Here is a 5,901-nt window from a genome sequence, read left to right as displayed (position 1 = left end):
CATATGATGTTTCAAACACAAGTCACTCTCAATTGTGTGGTCCAGATAGCTGGTTTGACGTTCAACAGCTACTTTCTGGATGTATGCACTGCTCAGTTTAACAACAATAAGTGGGGCTAATGCAATAAATGCGAGAACCAAGATGCTCTACCCTTAACCCACAAGCTTCACAGCCTGAAAAAAACAATTGACTCATTTTCCCTCCCAATCCTGCGTTTTCAACTCATCAAGAATGATGGCTTTGGCAGTTGGACTTCTGTACCTGCAACATGCAGCACATTTGATTCATAAACTTGGTCAACCTTCATATTTTTTAACTTGCAATTGAGGATTACCTGAAGCTTTGTCATTCTTTGGTTTGTATGATTTAAGAAGTGATAGCTTCTTTACCAAATTGGGGTATTGCTTTACAACCTGCAGCAAATGTCGCAATAGAGCAACTTAAAAATAACTTAAATGATGCAGAAAGATCACTTAATGGTAAATCGAGTAGTATGCCATTCGCAATGATCAAGCCCCAGTTTGGCTCTTCACAGGGAATTCTACCTCCCCATGAATCTAATAAAAACATTAGGAAGACAAGATGCATGAAATACATCAATTACATACGCCAATACTCAAAACAGTAGACAATGTTTTTTCACAGACAAAAACATTTAAGCATCTCCTGGATGCGACCAAAAAAATTCATGTCACTACGGTTTCACCCCCACAGCAATCAGTTCAATGCCAAGAAGGAATAGCACTGTCAGGGAAGAAATGCATACGTCGTCTATGTGGCAATACAGGAAGACCATTAGCTCTAGTTATGGGTGATATTTTCTTCAATACCCCCATTATCAAAATCTGAAGTTGTGATATTCACTTGAAGCAATTTTGTCAAAAAGGTAGCCGTCGCTCCAGTGCTGCTGTAACTGCATAACATAGAACGAACAAAAAGCCGTCTTATAAATGTCAAAGCACCCACGTGTAACCAGTAAACTGACCCACTATACATCTCCAAATTGCAATGGAGTAATGAGTTATTCCAGAAAAAAAGCTCAAGCCTCACTACTCCTGCATAAACAATGAAAGTAGAGCCTGAAAGCAAGGTGGAAGTAGGTGTTCCAATTTGGAACTGAACCTGCCCATATGTACACCAATTTCCAAAGCATTTTTCATGGTCAATCATAGACATTATGAACAAAGTTGGCAACACAGATGAATCATAAACTAAGGGCAGAAAACAGGACACTGCATTGTCCAGGCAATTGAAACATAAAAATAAATTCAGCTGTCAAACAGGAGCAAACCTTCCTATCTCAATGATACGGCGACCATTCAAGTAAGTACCATGTTGAACCAATATGATAAGCTGTCAGGCCAAAGCAAGTTTGCATTTAAATGATGGAAAGAGAACTCTCAGACAAGTAAATGCTGCGATAATAAGAACACTTGTAAGGTTAAACACAAAATGGCATCTTCTAAACAAATATCATATAAACTGGTAACAAGGCCAGATAAAAGCCAAAACGCTTAAGAATGACCTTCTTTTCCTTAATGACAGACTCATGGCCATTCATTAAAGACTCATCTGTACAAATACAATCTAATCAGACTACAAAAAAAGTCCCTCAGCTGGAGGACAACATAAAGGAGGTTGTGTATCCTTCCAGCAGAATGGGAGAGAGGTATATGATTGGACATAGCAAGAGTATAACCCATGCATGCTTATCTTCCTAAAAGATAATCTGTAACTCTGTCAAAACTGAAAATAATATCTTCTCATGAAATGTTTCCATTAATCTGTCCATGAAAAGCATGAATCTAAAACAAGATAGAAGCTCACCCTACTTAACTCAAAATAACTATGGGGCTGATGAGTCTGTTTAATCATCAAAATGGCTTCCCAACCAGCTCAAATAGAGGAACCAAAATAATCTTTTACAGTGTAACAGATCCTCCATGACCACTGAAAATGTAGACTGTTAAAACTTTGATCTACCCCTTTGCTGGAGTGCCCACCCATTATGAGTTTTCCATCCTCTACTGATGCAATTTATGCTTTTCCTTAAACAGGAAAAATGATATCTCTTATTACAAGGATGCCACTTTTCCAAATTCAGAAGCATGTGTTCATTTCTAAGCCTCCACAGAACCAATTGTAGTTTGGAATGCTAGATCTATCTTCTATAAGCTTCTATATATCTCAACTTAACTTGCACCTGTCTCCTGCCATCTCTTCTAGTGGGCCACAAAAAATTAATGGACACATCAGATAGGTATCTCATATGGTTCCAAAGGCTAATTAGACATGAAGTAGTTTTGATTGCTGGCTTGCAGTTAGGCCATCTGCTAAACGGCCGTTGATCCAAGTGTTTCCTATCTCTCCTTCATTAGAAGTTGATCTTGCATGGCAAAGTAAAGGAACAACATCCTCAAAGGATAGAAGAAACCATATCAGACCAGCCTAGAGGGAGCATATTTGGGGTTTAGCATGCCGTTCATTCTCCGACTTCAGCACATGAAGGTTCCTTATTTCCTCACCAAGCCATTAAGTCATCCTCATGATCCCAAGGAATTGCTTCAACTGGTTGGATGATAAAAGAAAGGACATCCAACAAGTCACATTGCCATTCACATTAAAGCCCATAAGACTGATTGATGACTTAGCTGACAGGAATGAGGTGAAGACTGAAGACCCCTTGTAGCTCCTTTTGCCCAAAGGTCAAACCCGACTTCTGTTATCAATGTGAACCTTCCACTCTATGCTATCGATAATAGCTTAGCTCTTGTCCAATGCTGCACCAACCATGGGAGCCAATGAAATACATAGAGGCAGACCAAAGGTAAATTTTCTTTTATACATTTAACATGAAAAACCTCTACCCTTACCCATGGGTTACTTGATCTCTTTCATGATTTTCATGCTAACGAGCTCGTTTCCCTCAAAGGCATCACTCACGGACCACCTTCCTGATGAGGATCGAGGATCTTTCTCCAAACAATAAGGTGTCTAAGGCTCAAGGTATCCTCGTGCCACAAAAAATTAGACATGATCTCTCCATCCTTCGCATGATGCTATTTGAAAGATGAAAGGCATACATCTTAGAGTATGCATACTCTTGATCAGAAATGACTAAGCAGCCAGAGATAAAAAATTTCTGCTCCAGTTACCTAACTTCCCCTAAACCTTTGTCCAAAGAACATCTACTTCAGTGTGACTTCAATTTTCCCACCAAAATTGGAAGACCTAGGTATTTAGTGGCAAGGTTTCTTTATATCAGCTTTATAAGGATTCTAAGATGCTCTTCCAATATTGAGTATGTATACTATATACAATCTGTTGGAAACTTGCAATGTATATTATATGTACTGATTTGATATGATTTTTGTTTGAAATGATTCCAATGAAATAGTCTATAAGGTCTATAACTGAAATAGTCTATAAGAAATGCAAACATTGTGTCCAATATGTAAACAAGAATGAGGTGTTTTCTTTTGTGTATCAAACTAAGGTATCAACTAGAACAAAGCAGCATTGTTTTCCAATATGTAAACAAGCTGGAAATGTACTGTTAATATGTCATGTCAACAAGAATAGAACAGTTTTTCATGCCAAAATAAGAAAACAAAAAAAGGGAAAAAAATCGCTACATTCAAAAAAATGAGGAAAAAATATTTATCGTGTTATTATCGTGATTTTTTCATGATTTTTTCCATTTTCTACCATTGATATTATCATGGATTCAAATATAAACTTAAAATAAATTATTTTCATGATTTTTATTATCATTAAAGTATTCCTTTTACCATTTTTATATAGTTTGATTTATGTTTTCCTGTTAGTTTCTCATTTATTTCATTTATACCTAATTTCTTTTATTTTTAAAAATTTTCCAATTTTTTTTCGAAATTTTCCTAAAAAATACAACTTTGCCAAAAACCCGAGAACGATATCTGTGACAATGGTTTATGACTTTATGGTAAAAAGACCACCAGTTTCTCTTGTTTAGTGCATGTCTTGTAATCAGATAAATACGTGCAGACCTGACTGCAACCTTAATAGAGATTTATTTTCTCATTTGTAAGGGTGTTCTATGTGTTAGATGCATAGTCACAAATAATGACTTGGAGTTTTAAACGGTGAGGTATTTTTCGGGTATAATACGGTGAGCTTGAAAAAATGAGAAAAATATAGTAAATTGTTAAAAATTTTAAAAAACTAAAAATAGATAAAAATAAAATAAGTGAAAAACTAATAATATAAACATCAAAAGATAAGTAGATTTGCAACAAATAAAAAATAGAAAATGAAAAAAAATGTTTGACATTAAAAAAACTGAAAAAATGAAAAAACTGAAAAAGATGTTGGTGTTTTTCATTTTTAACGGTTTTTTCAAAAAGAAAACGCTTTTTTAAAAGTTTTAAACAGCCAGTTAATTGATCACGTTTTTTTCAAAAAAAACGTGTTTTCTGTAACTATAAATATTCGACCGGCGCTGAAACAAGAGAGAATAGGAAGGAATCACTTGACGTTTGGATCGCTGGGCATGTGGATCGGTTCTATCCGATGCTTGGATGGGCCTTCCTGGCATTCCTGGCAGAATGAAACGACTTCGAGCTCGCTCCTCCTTGACGTATACAATACGTTTTTGTAGTATGTAATATGCATACTTATCACAAGCTTATGAAATTCCACAATTTTGTTTCACACATCATATGATCAACTGTAATTCCTGAATCTTGAATCTAGAAATGGAAAAAGCTCCTTGCTTAGATCTTATATACTCGAGAGAAATAACTCTAAATATGACAACAATGTACATGCTGATCAATCAATAAAATATATGCATAAGCATATGGGTGATGCTTGAATGTAACCATTTTATGCTCCTTTCAAGTTTATGAAATTTCACTTTATCCTGATTAATTTACAAATATATATAGAAATTTCAGTTGAAATTAATTTTCTTGGTCAGTTCAAACATTTCACGACACCCTTTTGTCATTCTGGAAAATTTACGAGCCAAATAATCTGGTAAATTTTTATGTTGAAGCTTAAAAGTCATGCATCAATTCTGTTCATGGAATTCGAGTTTCAAAGAGTTTCTAGTGTCTTGTTCAAGTATCTGGGATTCTGGATGACCACAAGGTGATGGGACATGAGGCAGCACAACCACAACCGTCATGTGCCAATGAAGGATAAGGATGTCATCCCAATGATAATGGTCACTCGTGCCATTGTCTTGAGAGCAAATTAGTTGAAATTGATAAATTCAACTTCCAGTGTGACAAAAGATTTTGATAAAAGGCAGGGCAAAGTTTATCGATGTTCATTAGAATGCATGTCAATTGCGGATAGACTTATAAGACCCCAAAAGAAGAGCATCACTTGTCAAAATATGGGTTTGATTCAATTTTAAAAAATGATATTCGACTGGAGTTTTAAAAAATTATATGATTGAATGCCAGACAAAATTTCTTATATTTAATATTCATATCACTTGCCTCACGGGTAACATTCAAGAGGTTAGAGGTTCAAATATGTAGCTACTGTCTTATTCTGGTGTGTTATTCTTTTAAATTGCAAATGATGGTAAATACTTCAACATTTAAATTGAAAGGTATACTGTGTGGCAACTCGAACTTAAAAGCAAGATAGAACCTTGGAGGCATAAATATATGACCTCATGCCAAAGGCGATTTCTCTTAGGGGGCGTTTGATGGGTGGAAATTTCCTTGTGGAACCAGAAACATTTTTTTTATTTTTAAAATATTTCCAGCGTAACAAACGCAGAAATATTTTTTCGACCGTTTAGGTCGATTCCGGAAACATATTTCTGGAAATATGTTTCTACCGGGAGGGGTGGAAACATATTTCCGGAATTTTCTTTTGGCCCGTTAGGGCTCGCTCGCTCG

This window comes from Nymphaea colorata, chromosome 1 (assembly GCF_008831285.2).
Source record: "Nymphaea colorata isolate Beijing-Zhang1983 chromosome 1, ASM883128v2, whole genome shotgun sequence".
Taxonomy (NCBI): Eukaryota; Viridiplantae; Streptophyta; class Magnoliopsida; order Nymphaeales; family Nymphaeaceae; genus Nymphaea; species Nymphaea colorata.
This window is presented reverse-complemented; position numbering follows the sequence as displayed.